This window comes from Schistocerca americana, chromosome 2 (assembly GCF_021461395.2).
Source record: "Schistocerca americana isolate TAMUIC-IGC-003095 chromosome 2, iqSchAmer2.1, whole genome shotgun sequence".
Lineage (NCBI taxonomy): Eukaryota > Metazoa > Arthropoda > Insecta > Orthoptera > Acrididae > Schistocerca > Schistocerca americana.
This window is the reverse complement of record NC_060120.1, coordinates 1,130,206,217-1,130,224,288: the sequence shown is the minus strand read 5'-3', so window position 1 is coordinate 1,130,224,288 and position 18,072 is coordinate 1,130,206,217.

Sequence of the window (18,072 nt, the reverse complement as noted above, 5' to 3'; positions counted from 1 at the left end):
TTCATTTCAGTTTTACTGTATCCTTCTGACCTTCTTATTGACGATGAAACACAGAAATTGCATCGGAATTAAATACAAAAGGCACAATGCCGACTCAAGTACAAGAAGACTGACTCTTCTTACTATCTATGTTTTGAACCATTCCTGTGACACTAGTTATAGATTCCGATGCTTCACTTCAGTTTTACTGTATCCGTCTGACCTTCTTATTGACGATGAAACACAAAATTGCATCATAAATAAATACAAAAGGCACAATGCCGACTCAAGTACAAGAAGTCTGACACTTCTTACTGTCTATGTTTTGAACCATTCCTGTGACACTAGTTATAGATTCCGATGCTTCATTTCAGTTTTACTGCATCCTTCTGACCTTCTTATTGACGATGAAACACAGAAATTGCATCGGAGTTATATACAAAAGGCACAATGCCGACTTATGTACAAGAAGACTGACTCTTGTTACTGTCTATGTTCTGAACCATTCCTGTGACACTAGTTTTTGATTCCGATGCATCACTTCAGGTTTACTGTATCCCTCTGACGTCGTACTGACGATGAAACACAGAAATTGCATCGGAATTAAATACAAAATGCACAATGCCGACTCAAGTACAAGAAGACTGGCTCTTCTTACTGTCTATGCTTTGAACCTTTCCTGTGAGACCGGTTTTAGATTCCGATGATTCACTTCAGGTATAAAGTATCCCTTGAACCTTGTTTCTGACGACGAAACACAGAAATTGCATCGGAATTGAATAGAAGATGCACAATGCCGACTTATGTACAAGGAAACAGACTCTTCTTAATAACTATGTTTTGAACCATTCCTGTGACACTAGTCATAGATTCCGAAACATCACTTCAGGTTTACTGTATCCCTCTGACCCTCTTATTGACGATGAAACACAGAAAATGCATCGGAATTAAATACAAAAGGCACAATGCCGACTTAAGTACTAGGAGACTGACTCTTCTTACTGTCTATGTTTTGAACCATTCCTGTGACACTAGTTATAGATTCGGATGCTTCACTTCAGGTTTACTGTATCCCTCTGACCGTCGTATTGACGTTGAAACACAGAAATTGCATCGGAATTAAATAGAAAAGGCACAATGGCGACTGAAGTACAAGCAAATTGACTCTTCTTACTGTCTATGTTTTGAACCATTCCAGTGACACTAGTTATAGATTCCGATGTTTCGCTTCAGGTGTACTGTATCCCTCTGACCTTCTTATTGACGATGAAACATAGAAATTGCATCGGAATTACATACAAAAGGTTTACTGTATCCCTCTGACAAGAAAACTGACTCCTCTTACTGTCTATGTTTTGAACCATTCCTGTGACACTAGTTATAGATTCCGATGCTTCACTTCAGGTTTACGGTATCCCTCTGACCTTCTTATTGACGATGAAACACAGAAATTGCATCGGAATTACATACAAAAGGTTTACTGTATCCCTCTGACAAGAACACTGACTCTTCTTACTGTCTATGTTTTGAACCATTCCTGTGACACTAGTTATAAACTCCGATGCTTCATTTCAGGTTTACTGTATCCCTCTGACCTTCTTATTGACGATGATACACAGAAATTGAATCGGAATTAAATACAAAAGGCACGATGCCGACTCAAGTACAAGAAGACTTTCTCTTCTTACTGTCTATGGTTTGAACCATTTCTGTGACACTAGTTATAGGTTCCGATGCTTCACTTCAGGTTCACTGTATCCATCTGACCCTCTTATTGACGAAGAACTACAGATATTGCATCGGAATTAAATACAAAAGGCACAATGCCACTTAAGTACAAGGAGACTGACCCTTCTTACTGTCTATGCTTTGAACCATTCCTGTAACACTAGTTATAGATTCCGATGCTTCACTTCAGGTATACGGTATCCCTCTGACCTTCTTATTGACGATGAAACACAGAAATTGCATCGAAATTACATACAAAAGGTTTACTGTATCTCTCTGACAAGAACACTGACTCTTCTTACTGTCTATGTTTTGAACCATTCCTGTGACACTAGTTATAAATTCCGATGCTTCATTTCAGGTTTACTGTATCCCTCTGACCTTCTTATTGTCGATGATACACAGAAATTGAATCGGAATTAAATACAAAAGACACAATGCCGACTTAAGTACAAGAAAACTGACTCTTCTTACTATCTATGTTTTGAACCATTCCTGTGACACTAGTTATAAATTCCGATGCTTCACTTCAGTTTTAATTAATCCCTCTGACCGTCTTATTGACGATGAAACACACAAATTACATCGGAATTAAATACAAAAGGCACAATGCCGACCCAAGTGCAAGTAGTCTGGCTCTTCTTACTGCCTATGTTTTGAACCTTTCCTGTGGGACCGGTTTTAGATTCCGATGCTTCACTTCAGGTTTTCTGTATCCCTTGGGCCTTCTTATCGACGACGAACACAGAAATTGCATCGGAATTATATAGAAAATGCACAATGCCGACTTCAGTACAAGATAACTGTCTCTTTTTCCTGTCTTTGTTTTGAACCATTCCTGTGACACTAGTTATAGATTCCGATGCTTCACTTCATTATTACCTTATCCAGCTGACCTTTTTATTGACGATGAAACACAGAAATTGCATCGGAATTAAATACAAAAGGCACAATGCCGACTTAAGTACAAGAAGACTGACTCCTCCTACTGTCTATGTTTTGAACCACTCCTGTGACACTAGTTATAGATTCCGATGCTTCACTTCAGTTTTTCTGTATCCTTCTGACCTTCTTATTGACGATGAAACACAGAAATTGCATCGGAATTAAATACAAAAGGCACAATGCCGACTCGAGCACAAGAAGACTGACTCTTCCTACTGTCTATGCTTTGAACCATTCCTGTGACACTAGTTATAGATTCCGATGCTTCACTTCAGGTTTACTTTATCCCTCTGACCTTCTTATTGACGTTAACACAGAAATTGCATCGGAATTACATACAAAAGGCACAATGATGACTTAAGTACAAGAAAACTGACTCTTCTTACTGTCTATGTTTTGAACCATTCCTGTGACACTAGTTATAGATTCCGATGCTTCACTTCAGCTTTACTGTATCCCTCTGACCTTCTTATTGTTGATGAAACACAGAAATTGCATCGGAATTAAATACTAAAGGCACAATGCCGACTTAAGTACAAGAAAACTGACTTTTCCTACTGTCTATGTTTTGAGCCATTCCTGTGACACAAGTTATAGATTCCGATGCTTCACTACAGGTTTACTGTATCCAGCTGACCTTCTTATTGACGATGAATCACAGAAATTGCATCGGCAATTAATACCAAAGGCACAATGCCGACTTAAGTACAAGAGAACTGACTCTTCTTACTGTCTATGTTTTGAACCAATCCTATGACACTAGTTATAAATGCCGATGCTTCAATTCAGTTTTAATGTATCCCTGTGACCTTCCTATTGTTGATGAAACACAGATATTGCATCGGAATTAAATACAAAAGGCACAATGCCGACTTAAGTACAAGAAAACTGACTGTTCCTACTGTCTATGTTTTGAACCACTCCTGTGACACTGGTTATAGATTCCGATGCTTCACTTCAGGTTTACTGTATCCCTCTGACCGTCGTAATGACGTTGAAACACAGAAATTAGTTTGGAATTAAATACAAAAGGCACAATGCCGACCCAAGTGCAAGTAGTCTGGCTCTTCTTACTGTGTATGTTTTGAACCTTTCCTGTGGGACCGGTTTTAGATTCCGATGCTTCACTTCAGGTTTTCTGTATCCCTTGGGCCTTCTTATCGACGACGAACACAGAAATTGCATCGGAATTATATAGAAAATGCACAATGCCGACTTCAGTACAAGATAACTGTCTCTTTTTCCTGTCTTTGTTTTGAACCATTCCAGTGACACTAGTTATAGATTCCGATGCTTCACTTCATTATTACCTTATCCAGCTGACCTTCTTATTGACGATGAAACACAGAAATTGCATCGGAATTAAATACAAAAGGCACAATGCCGACTTAAGTACAAGAAGACTGACTCCTCTTACAGTCTATGTTTTGAACCACTCCTGTGACACTAGCTATAGATTCCGATGCTTCACTTCAATTTTACTGTATTCTTCTGACCTTCTTATTGACGATGAAACACAGAAATTGCATCGGAATTAAATACAAAAGGCACAATGCCGACTCAAGTACAAGAAGACTGACTCTTCTTACTATCTATGTTTTGAACCATTCCTGGGACACTAGTTGTAGATTCCGATGCTTCACTTCAGTTTTACTGTATCCGTCTGACCTTCTTATTGACGATGAAACACAGAAATTGCATCAGAAATAAATACAAAAGGCACAATGCCGACTCAAGTACAAGAAGACTGACACTTCTTACTGTCTATGTTTTGAACCATTCCTGTGACACTAGTTATAGATTCCGATGCTTCATTTCAGTTTTACTGCATCCTTATGACCTTCTTATTGACGATGAAACACATAAATTGCATCGGAATTAAATACAAAAGGCACAATGCCGACTCAAGTACAAGAGGACTGACTCCTCTTACTGTATATGTTTTGAACCACTCCTGAGACACTAGTTATAGATTCCGATGCTTCACTTCAGGTTTACTGTATCCCTCTGTCCGTCGTACTGACAATGAAACACAGAAATTGCATTGGAATTAAATACAAAAGGCACAATTCCGACTCAAGCACAAGAAGACTGACTCTTCCTACTGTCTATGCTTTGAACCATTCCTGTGACACTAGTTATAGATTCCGATGCTTCACTAAAGGTTTAATGTATCCAGCTGACCTTCGTATTGACGATGAATCACAGAAATTGCATCGGCAATTAATACCAAAGGCACAATGGTGACTTAAGTACAAGAAAACTGACTCTTCTTACTGTCTATGTTTTGAACCAATCCTATGACACTAGTTATAAATTCCGATGCTTCAATTCAGTTTTAATGTGTCCCTGTGACCTTCCTATTGTTGATGAAACACAGATATTGCATCAGAATTAAATACAAAAGGCACAATGCCGACTTAGGTACAAGAAAACTGACTCTTCCTACTGTCTATGTTTTGAACCACTCCTGTGACACTAGTTATAGATTCCGATGCTTCACTTCAGGTTTACTGTATCCCTCTGACCGTCGTAATGACGTTGAAACACAGAAATTAGATTGGAATTAAATACAAAAGGCACAATGCCGACCCAACTACAAGAAAACTGACTCTTCTTACTGTTTATGTTTTGAACCATTCCTGTGACACTAGTTATAGATTCCGATGCTTCACTTCAGGTTTACAGTATCCCTGTGACCTTCTTATTGTCGATGAAACACTTAAATTGCATCGGAATTAAATACAAAATGCACAATGCCGACTTAAGTACAAGAAGACTGACTCCTCTTACTGTCTATGTTTTGAACCATTCCTGTGACACTAGTTATAGAATCCGATGCTTCGCTTCAGGTTTACTGTATCCCTCTGACCTTAGTATTGACGATGAAACACATAAATTGCATCGGAATTAAAATTGCCGACTTATGTACAAATAGACTGACTCTTCTTACTGTCTATGTTTTGAACAATTCCTGTGACACTAGTTACAGATTCCGATGCTTCACTTCTGGTTTACTGTATCCCACTGACCTTCTTATTGACGACGAAACACAGAAATTGCATCGGAATTAAATACAAAAGACACAATGCCGACTTAAGTACAAGAAAACCGACTCTTTCTACTGTCTGTGTTTTGAACCATTCCTGTGACACTAGTTATAGATTCCAATACTTCACTTCTGGTTTATTGTATCCCTCTGAGCTTCTTATTGACGATGAAACACAGAAATTGCATCGGAGTTATATACAAAAGGCACAATGCCGACTTATGTACAAGAAGACTGACTCTTGTTACTGTCTATGTTTTGAACCATTCCTGTGACACTAGTTTTTGATTCCGATGCATCACTTCAGGTTTACTGTATCCCTCTGACCTTCTTATTGACGATGATACACAGAAATTGAATCGGAATTAAATACAAAAGGCACAATGCCGACTCAAGTACAAGAAGACTGACTCTTCTTACTATCTATGTTTTGAACCATTCCTGTGACACTAGTTATAGATTCCGATGCTTCACTTCAGTTTTACTGTATCCGTCTGACCTTCTTATTGACGATGAAACACAAAATTGCATCATAAATAAATACAAAAGGCACAATGCCGACTCAAGTACAAGAAGTCTGACACTTCTTACTGTCTATGTTTTGAACCATTCCTGTGACACTAGTTATAGATTCCGATGCTTCATTTCAGTTTTACTGCATCCTTCTGACCTTCTTATTGACGATGAAACACAGAAATTGCATCGGAGTTATATACAAAAGGCACAATGCCGACTTATGTACAAGAAGACTGACTCTTGTTACTGTCTATGTTCTGAACCATTCCTGTGACACTAGTTTTTGATTCCGATGCATCACTTCAGGTTTACTGTATCCCTCTGACGTCGTACTGACGATGAAACACAGAAATTGCATCGGAATTAAATACAAAATGCACAATGCCGACTCAAGTACAAGAAGACTGGCTCTTCTTACTGTCTATGCTTTGAACCTTTCCTGTGAGACCGGTTTTAGATTCCGATGATTCACTTCAGGTATAAAGTATCCCTTGAACCTTGTTTCTGACGACGAAACACAGAAATTGCATCGGAATTGAATAGAAGATGCACAATGCCGACTTATGTACAAGGAAACAGACTCTTCTTAATAACTATGTTTTGAACCATTCCTGTGACACTAGTCATAGATTCCGAAACATCACTTCAGGTTTACTGTATCCCTCTGACCCTCTTATTGACGATGAAACACAGAAAATGCATCGGAATTAAATACAAAAGGCACAATGCCGACTTAAGTACTAGGAGACTGACTCTTCTTACTGTCTATGTTTTGAACCATTCCTGTGACACTAGTTATAGATTCGGATGCTTCACTTCAGGTTTACTGTATCCCTCTGACCGTCGTATTGACGTTGAAACACAGAAATTGCATCGGAATTAAATAGAAAAGGCACAATGGCGACTGAAGTACAAGCAAATTGACTCTTCTTACTGTCTATGTTTTGAACCATTCCAGTGACACTAGTTATAGATTCCGATGTTTCGCTTCAGGTGTACTGTATCCCTCTGACCTTCTTATTGACGATGAAACATAGAAATTGCATCGGAATTACATACAAAAGGTTTACTGTATCCCTCTGACAAGAAAACTGACTCCTCTTACTGTCTATGTTTTGAACCATTCCTGTGACACTAGTTATAGATTCCGATGCTTCACTTCAGGTTTACGGTATCCCTCTGACCTTCTTATTGACGATGAAACACAGAAATTGCATCGGAATTACATACAAAAGGTTTACGGTATCCCTCTGACAAGAACACTGACTCTTCTTACTGTCTATGTTTTGAACCATTCCTGTGACACTAGTTATAAATTCCGATGCTTCATTTCAGGTTTACTGTATCCCTCTGACCTTCTTATTGACGATGATACACAGAAATTGAATCGGAATTAAATACAAAAGGCACGATGCCGACTCAAGTACAAGAAGACTTTCTCTTCTTACTGTCTATGGTTTGAACCATTTCTGTGACACTAGTTATAGGTTCCGATGCTTCACTTCAGGTTCACTGTATCCATCTGACCCTCTTATTGACGAAGAACTACAGATATTGCATCGGAATTAAATACAAAAGGCACAATGCCACTTAGTACAAGGAGACTGACCCTTCTTACTGTCTATGCTTTGAACCATTCCTGTAACACTAGTTATAGATTCCGATGCTTCACTTCAGGTATACGGTATCCCTCTGACCTTCTTATTGACGATGAAACACAGAAATTGCATCGGAATTACATACAAAAGGTTTACTGTATCTCTCTGACAAGAACACTGACTCTTCTTACTGTCTATGTTTTGAACCATTCCTGTGACACTAGTTATAAATTCCGATGCTTCATTTCAGGTTTACTGTATCCCTCTGACCTTCTTATTGTCGATGATACACAGAAATTGAATCGGAATTAAATACAAAAGACACAATGCCGACTTAAGTACAAGAAAACTGACTCTTCTTACTATCTATGTTTTGAACCATTCCTGTGACACTAGTTATAAATTCCGATGCTTCACTTCAGTTTTAATTAATCCCTCTGACCGTCTTATTGACGATGAAACACACAAATTGCATCGGAATTAAATACAAAAGGCACAATGCCGACCCAAGTGCAAGTAGTCTGGCTCTTCTTACTGCCTATGTTTTGAACCTTTCCTGTGGGACCGGTTTTAGATTCCGATGCTTCACTTCAGGTTTTCTGTATCCCTTGGGCCTTCTTATCGACGACGAACACAGAAATTGCATCGGAATTATATAGAAAATGCACAATGCCGACTTCAGTACAAGATAACTGTCTCTTTTTCCTGTCTTTGTTTTGAACCATTCCTGTGACACTAGTTATAGATTCCGATGCTTCACTTCATTATTACCTTATCCAGCTGACCTTCTTATTGACGATGAAACACAGAAATTGCATCGGAATTAAATACAAAAGGCACAATGCCGACTCGAGCACAAGAAGACTGACTCTTCCTACTGTCTATGCTTTGAACCATTCCTGTGACACTAGTTATAGATTCCGATGCTTCACTTCAGGTTTACTTTATCCCTCTGACCTTCTTATTGACGTTAACACAGAAATTGCATCGGAATTACATACAAAAGGCACAATGATGACTTAAGTACAAGAAAACTGACTCTTCTTACTGTCTATGTTTTGAACCATTCCTGTGACACTAGTTATAGATTCCGATGCTTCACTTCAGCTTTACTGTATCCCTCTGACCTTCTTATTGTTGATGAAACACAGAAATTGCATCGGAATTAAATACTAAAGGCACAATGCCGACTTAAGTACAAGAAAACTGACTTTTCCTACTGTCTGTGTTTTGAGCCATTCCTGTGACACAAGTTATAGATTCCGATGCTTCACTACAGGTTTACTGTATCCAGCTGACCTTCTTATTGACGATGAATCACAGAAATTGCATCGGCAATTAATACCAAAGGCACAATGCCGACTTAAGTACAAGAGAACTGACTCTTCTTACTGTCTATGTTTTGAACCAATCCTATGACACTAGTTATAAATGCCGATGCTTCAATTCAGTTTTAATGTATCCCTGTGACCTTCCTATTGTTGATGAAACACAGATATTGCATCGGAATTAAATACAAAAGGCACAATGCCGACTTAAGTACAAGAAAACTGACTGTTCCTACTGTCTATGTTTTGAACCACTCCTGTGACACTGGTTATAGATTCCGATGCTTCACTTCAGGTTTACTGTATCCCTCTGACCGTCGTAATGACGTTGAAACACAGAAATTAGATTGGAATTAAATACAAAAGGCACAATGCCGACCCAACTACAAGAAAACTGACTCTTCTTACCGTTTATGTTTTGAACCATTCCTGTGACACTAGTTATAGATTCCGATGCTTCACTTCAGGTTTACAGTATCCCTGTGACCTTATTGACGATGAACCACAGAAATTGCATCGTAATTACATACAAAAGGCATAATGCCGACTTAAGTACAAGAAAACTGACTCTTCTTACTATCTATGTTTTGAACCATTCCTGTGACACTAGTTATAGATTCCGATACTTCACTTCAGGTTTACTGTATCCCTCTGACCTTCGTATTGACGATGAAACACGTAAATTGCATCGGAATTAAATACAAAAGGCACAATGCCGACTTAAGTACAAGAAGACTGACTCTTCTTACTTTCTATGTTTTGAACCATTCCTGTGACACTAATTATAGATTCCGATGCTTCACTTCAGGTTTACTGTATCCCTCTGACCTTCTCCTTGACGATGAGACACAGAAATTGCACCGGAGTTAAATACAAAAGGCACAATTCCGACTTATGTACAAGAAAACTGACTCTTCTTACTGTTTATGTTTTGAACCATTCATGTGACACTAGGCATAGCTTCCGATGCTTCACTTCAGGTTTACTGTATCCATCTGACCTTCTTATTATCGATGAAACACAGAATTTGCATCGGAATTAAATACGAAAGGCACAATGCCGACTTAAGCACAAGAAGACTGACTCTTCCTACTGTCTATGTATTAACCATTCCTGTGACACTAGTTATGGATTCCGATGCTTCACTTCAATATTAATGTATCCCTCTGACCGTCTTATTGACGATGAAATACAGAAATTGCATCAGAATTAAATACAAAAGGCACAATGCCGACTCAAGTACAAGAAGACTGTCTCTTCTAACTGTCTATGTTTTGAACCATTCCTGTGACACTAGTTATACATTCCGATGCTTCGCTTCAGTTTTACTGTATCCTTCTTACCTTCTTATTGACGATGAAACACAGAAATTGCATCGGAATTAAATACAAAAGGTACAATGCCGACTCAAGTAGAAGAAGACTGACTCTTCTTACTGTCTATGTTTTGATCCATTCCTGTGACACTAGTTATAGATTCCGATGCTTCACGTCAGGTTTACTGTATCCCTCTGACCGTCGTATTGACGATGAAACACAGAAATTGCATTGGAATAAAATACAAAAGGCACAATGCCGACTCAAGTACAAGAAGACTGACTCTTCCTACTGTCTATGTTTTGAACCATTCCTGTGACACTAGTTATAGATTCCGATGCTTCACTTCAGGTTTACTGTATCCCTCTGACCTTCTTATTGACGATGAAACACAGACATTGCATCGGAACTAAATCCAAAAGGCACAATGCCGACCTAAGTACAAGAAAACTGACTCTTCTTAATGTTTATGTTTTGTACCATTCCTGTGACACTAGTTATAGATTCCGATGCTTCACTTCAGGTTTAATGTATCCCTGTGACCTTCTTATTATTGATGAAACACAGAAATTGCATCGGAATTAAATACAAAAGGCACAATGCCGGCTTAAGTAAAAGAACACTGACTCTTCCTACTGTCTATGTTTTGAACCATTCCTGTGACACTAGTTATATATTCCGATGCTTCACTACAGGTTTACTGTATCCAGCTGACCTTCTTATTGACGATGAATCACAGAAATTGCATCGGAAATTAATACAAAAGGCACAATGCCGACTTAGATACAAGAAAACTGACTCTTCTTACTGTCTATGTTTGAACCAATCCTGTGACACTAGTAATTAATTACGATGCTTCACTTCAGTTCTAATGTATTCCTGCGACCTTCTTATTGTTGATGAAACTCAGAAATTGCATCGGAATTAAATACAAAGGCTCAATGCCGACTTAAGTACAAGAAAACTGACTCTTCCTACTGTCTATGTTTTGAACCACTCCTGTAACACTAGTTATAGATTCCGATGCTTCACTTTAGGTTTACTATATCCCTCTGACCGTCGTACTGACGATGAAACACAGCAATTGCATTGGAATTAAATACAAAAGGGACAATTCCGACTCAAGTACAAGAAGACTGATTCTTCCTGCTGTCTATGTTTTGAACCATTCCTGTGACACTAGTTATAGATTCCGATGCTTCACTTCAGGTTTACTGTAACCCTCTGACCTTCTTATTGACGATGAAACACAGATATTGCATCGGAATAAAATTCGAAAGGCACAATGCCGACTCAAGTACAAGAAGACTGGCTCTTCTTACTGTCTATGTTTTGAACCATTTCTGTGACACTAGTTATAGATTCAGATGCTTCACTTCAGGTTTACTGTATCCCTCTGGCCTTCTTATTGACGAAGAAATACAGAAATTGCATCGGAATTAAATACAAAAGGCACAATGCCGGCTTAAGTAAAAGAAAACTGACTCTTCCTACTGTCTATGTTTTGAACCATTCCTGTGACACTAGTTATATATTCCGATGCTTCACTACAGGTTTACTGTATCCAGCTGACCTTCTTATTGACGATGAATCACAGAAATTGCATCGGAATTAAATACAAAAGACACAATGCCGACTTAAGTACAAGAAAACCGACTCTTCCTACTGTCTATGTTTTGAACCATTCCTGTGACACTAGTAATAGATTCTGATGCTTCACTTCTGGTTAATTGTATCCCTCTGAGCTTCTTATTGACGATAAAACACAGAAATTGCATCGGAGTTATGTACAAAAGGCACAATGCCGACTTAAGTACAAAAAGACTGACTCTTCTTACTGTCTATGTTTTGAACCATTCCTGTGACACATGTTTTTGATTCCGATGCTTCACTTCAGGTTTACTGTATCCCTCTGACCGTCGTACTGACGATGAAACACAGAAATTGCATCGGAATTAAATACAAAATGCACAATGCCGACTCAAGTACAAGAAGACTGGCTCTTCTTACTGTCTATGTTTTGAACCTTTCCTGTGAGACCGGCTTTGGATTCCGCAGCTTCACTTCAGGTTTACTGTGTCCCTTGGACCTTGTTTCTGACGACGCAACACAGAAATTGCATCGGAATTGAATAGAAGAGGCACAATGCCGACTTATGTACAAGGAAACAGACTCTTCTTAATAACTATGTTTTGAACCATTTCTGTGACACTAGTTATAGATTCCGATGCTTCACTTCAGGTTTACTGTTTCCCTCTGACCGTCGTATTGGCGATGAAACACAGAAATTGCATCGGAATTAAATACAAAAGGCACAATGCCGTCTCAAGTACAAGAAGACTGGCTATACTTCCTGTCAATGTTTTGAACCATTCGTGGGACACTAGTTTTAGATTCCGATGCTTCACTTCAGGTTTACTGTATCCAGCTGCCCTTCTTATTGACGATGAAACATAGCAATTGCATCGGAATTACATACAAAAGGTTTACTGTATCCCTCTGACAAGAAAACTGACTCTTCTTACTGTCTATGTTTTGAACCATTCCTCTGATACTAGTTATAGATTCCGATGCTTCACTTCACGTTTACTGTACCCCTCTGACCTTCTTATTGACGATGAAACACAGAAATTGCATCGGAATTAAAGACAAAAGACACAATGCCGACTTAAGTACAAGAAAACTGACTCTTCTTACTATCTATGTTTTGAACCATTCCTGTGACACTAGTTATAAATTCCGATGCTTCACTTCACTTTTAATTAATCCCTCTGACCGTCCTATTGACGATGAAACACACAAATTGCATCGGAATTAAATACAAAAGGCACAATGCCGACCCAAGTGCAAGTAGTCTGGCTCTTCTTACTGTCTATGTTTTGAACCTTTCCTGTGGGACCGGTTTTAGATTCCGATGCTTCACTTCAGGTTTTCTCTATAGCTTGGGCCTTCTTATTGACGACGAACACAGAAATTGCATCGGAATTATATAGAAAATGCACAATGCCGACTTCAGTACAAGATAACTGTCTCTTTTTCCTGTCTATGTTTTGAACCACCCCTGTGACACTAGTTATAGATTCCGATGCTTCACTTCAGTTTTACTGTATCCTTCTGACCTTCTTATTGACGATGAAACACAGAAATTGCATCGGAATTAAATACAAAAGGCACAATGCCGACTCAAGTACAAGAAGACTGACTCTTCTTACTATCTATGTTTTGAACCATTCCTGTGACACTAGTTATAGATTCCGATGCTTCACTTCAGTTTTACTGTATCCGTCTGACCTTCTTATTGACGATGAAACACAGAAATTGCATCAGAAATAAATACAAAAGGCACAATGCCGACTCAAGTACAAGAAGACTGACACTTCTTACTGTCTATGTTTTGAACCATTCCTGTGACACTAGTTATAGATTCCGATGCTTCATTTCAGTTTTACTCTATCCTTCTGACCTTCTTATTGACGATGAAACACATAAATTGCATCGGAATTAAATACAAAAGGCACAATGCCGACTCAGGTACAAGAAGACTGACTCCTCTTACTGTATATGTTTTGAACCACTCCTGTGACACTAGTTATAGATTCCGATGCTTCACTTCAGGTTTACTGTATCCCTCTGTCCGTCGTACTGACGATGAAACACAGAAATTGCATTGGAATTAAATACAAAATGCACAATGCCGACTCAAGCACAAGAAGACTGACTCTTCCTACTGTCTATGCTTTGAACCATTCCTGTGACACTAGTTATAGATTCCGATGCTTCACTTCAGGTTTACTTTATCCCTCTGACCTTCTTATTGACGATGAAACACAGAAATTGCATCGGAATTACATACAAAAGGCACAATGATGACTTAAGTACAAGAAAACTGAATCTTCTTACTGTCTTTGTTTTGAACCATTCCTGTGACACTAGTTATAGATTCCGATGCTTCACTTCAGCTTTACCTTATCCCTCTGACCTTCGTATTGTTGATGAAACACAGAAATTGCATCGGAATTAAATATTAAAGGCACAATGCCGACTTAAGTACAAGAAAACTGACTCTTCCTACTGTCTATGTTTTGAACCACTCCCGTTACACTAGTTATAGATTCCGATGCTTCACTTCAGGTTTACTGTATCCCTCTGACCGTCGTAATGACGTTGAAACACAGAAATTAGATTGGAATTAAATACAAAAGGCACAATGCCGACCCAACTACAAGAAAACTGACTCTTCTTACTGTTTATGTTTTGAACCATTCCTGTGACACTAGTTATAGATTCCGATGCTTCACTTCAGGTTTACAGTATCCCTGTGACCTTCTTATTGTTCATGAAACACAGAAATTGCATCGGAATTAAATACAAAAGGCACAATGCCGACTTAAATACGAGAAAACTGACTCTTCCTACTGTCTATGTTTAGAACCGTTCCTGTGACACTAGTTATAGATTCCGATGCTTCACTACAGGTTTACTGTATCCAGCTGACCTTCTTATTGACGATGAATCACAGAAATTGCATCGGAATTACATTCAAAAGGCACAATGCCGACTTAAGTACAAGAAAACTAACTCTTCTTACTGTCTATGCTTTGAACTATTACTGTGACACTAGTTATAGACTCCGATGCTTCATTCCAGGTTTACTGTATCCCTCTGACCTTCTTATTGGCGATGAAACACAGAAATTGCATCTGAATTAAATACAAGAGGCACAATGCCGAATCAAGTACAAGAAGACTACCTCATCTTACTGTCTATGTTTTGAACCTTTCCTGTGACACCGGTTTTAGATTCTGATGCTTCACTTCAGGTTTACTGTATCCATTGGACATTTTTATTGACGCAGAAAAACACGGAAATTGCATCGGAATTGAATAGAAAAGGCACAATGCCGACATAGGTACAAGAAAACTGACTCTTCTTACTGTCTATGTTTTGAACCATTCCTTTGACACTAGTAATAGATTCAGATGCTTCACTTCAGGTTTACTGTATCCCTCTGACCTTCTTATTGACGATGAAACACAGAAATTGCATCGGAATTAAATACAAAGGCACAATGCCGACTTAAGTACAAGAAAACTGACTCTTCTTACTGTTTATGTTTTGAACCATTCCTGCGACCCTAGTTATAGATTCCGATCCTTCACTTCAGGTTTACTATATCCCTCTTACCTTCTTATTGACGATGAGACACAGAAATTGCATCGGAATTAAATTCAAAAGGCACAATTCCGACTTAAGTACAAGAAAACTGACTCTTCTAACTGTTTATGTTTTGAACATTCCTGTGACACTAGTTATAGATTCCGATGCTTCACATCATGTTTACTGTATTCCTGTGACCTTCTTATTGGCGATGAAGCTCAGAAATTGCATCGTAATTTAATACAAAATGCACAATGCCGACTTCAGTACAAGAAAACTGACTATTCTTACTGTCTATGTTTTGAACCATTCCTGTGACACTAGTTATATATTCCGATGCTTCATTTCAGTTTTAATGAATCCCTCTGACCGTCTTATTGACGATGAAACGCACAAATTGCATCGGAATTAAATACAAAAGGCACAATGCCGACCCAAGTACAAGTAGTCTGGCTATTCTTACTGTCTATGTTTTGAACATTTCCTGTGAGACCGGTTTCAGATTCCGATGCTTCACTTCAGGTTTACTGTATCCCTTGGACCTTCTTATTGACGACGAACACAGAAATTGCATCGGAATTATATAGAAAATGCACAATGCCGACTTCAGTACAACATAACTGTCTCTTTTTCCTGTCTTTGTTTTGAACCATTCTTGTGACACTAGTTATAGATTCCGATGCTTCACTTCAGGATTACCTTATCCAGCTGACCCTCTTATTGACGATGAAACACAGAAATTGCATCGGAATTAAATACAAAAGGCACAATGCCGACTTAAGTACAAGAAGACTGACTCCTCCTACAGTCTATGTTTTGAACCACTCCTGTGACACTAGTTATAGATTCCGATGCTTGACATCAGTTTTACTGTATCCTTCTGACCTTCTTATTGACGATGAACCACAGAAATTGCAGCGGAATTAAATACAAAAGGCGCAATGCCGACTCAAGTACAAGAAGACTGACTCTTCTCACTTTCTATGTTTTGAACCATTCCTGTGACACTAGTTATAGATTCCGATGCTTCACTTCAGTTTTACTGTATCCTTCTGACCTTCTTGTTGACGATGAAATACAGAAATTGCAACAGAAATAAATACAAAAGGCACAATGCCGACTCAAGTACAAGATGACTGACTCTTCTTACTGTCTATGTTTTGAACCATTCCTGTGACACTGGTTATCGTTTCCGATGCTTCACTTCATTTTTACTGTATCCTTCTGACCTTCTTATTGACGATGAAACACATAAATTGCATCGGAATTAAACACAAAAGGCACAATGCCGACTCAAGTACAAGAAGACTGACTCCTCTTACTGTCTTTGTTTTGAACCACTCCTGTGACACTAGTTATAGATTCCGATGCTTCACTTCAGGTTTACTGTGTCCCTCTGACCGTCGTACTGACGATGAAACACAGAAATTGCATTGGAATTAAATACAAAAGGCACAATGCCGACTCAAGTACAAGAAGACTGACTCTTCTTACTGTCTATGTTTTGAACCATTCCTGTGACACTGGTTATAGTTTCCGATGCTTCACTTCATTTTTACTGTATCCTTCTGACCTTCTTATTGACGATGAAACACACAAATTGCATCGGAATTAAACACAAAAGGCACAATGCCGACTCAAGTACAGGAAGACTGACTCCTCTTACTGTCTATGTTTTGAACCACTCCTGTGACACTAGTTATAGATTCCGGTGCTTAACTTCAGGTTTACTGTATCCCTCTGACTTTCTTATTGGTGATGAAACACAGAAATTGCATCGGAATTAAATACTAAAGGCACAATGCCGACTTAAGTACAAGAAAACTGACTCTTCCTACTGTCTATGTTCTGAGCCATTCCTGTGACACTAGTTATAGATTCCGATGCTTCACTAAAGGTTTACTGTATCCAGCTGACCTTCGTATTGACGATGAATCACAGAAATTGCATCGGCAATTAATACAAAAGGCACAATGCAGACTTAAGTACTAAAAAACTGACTCTTCTTACTGTCTATGTTTTGAACCAATCCTGTGACACTAGTTACAAATTCCGATGCTTCACTATAGTTTTAATGTATCCCTGTGACTTTCTTATTGTTGATGAAACACAGAAATTGCATCGGAATTTAATACAAAATGCACAATGCCGACTTAAGCACAAGAAAACTAACTCTTCCTACTGTCTATGTTTAGAACCACTCCTGTGACACTAGTTATAGATTCCGATGCTTCACTTCAGGTTTACTGTATCCCTCTGACCGTCTTACTGACGATGAAACACAGAAATTGCATTGGAATTAAATACAAAAGGCACAATGCCGACTCAAGTACAAGAAGACTGACTCTTCCTACTGTCTATGTTTTGAACCATTCCTGTGACACGAGATATAGATTCCGATGCTTCACTTCAGGTTTGCTGTATCCCTCTGACCTTATTGACGATGAAACACAGAA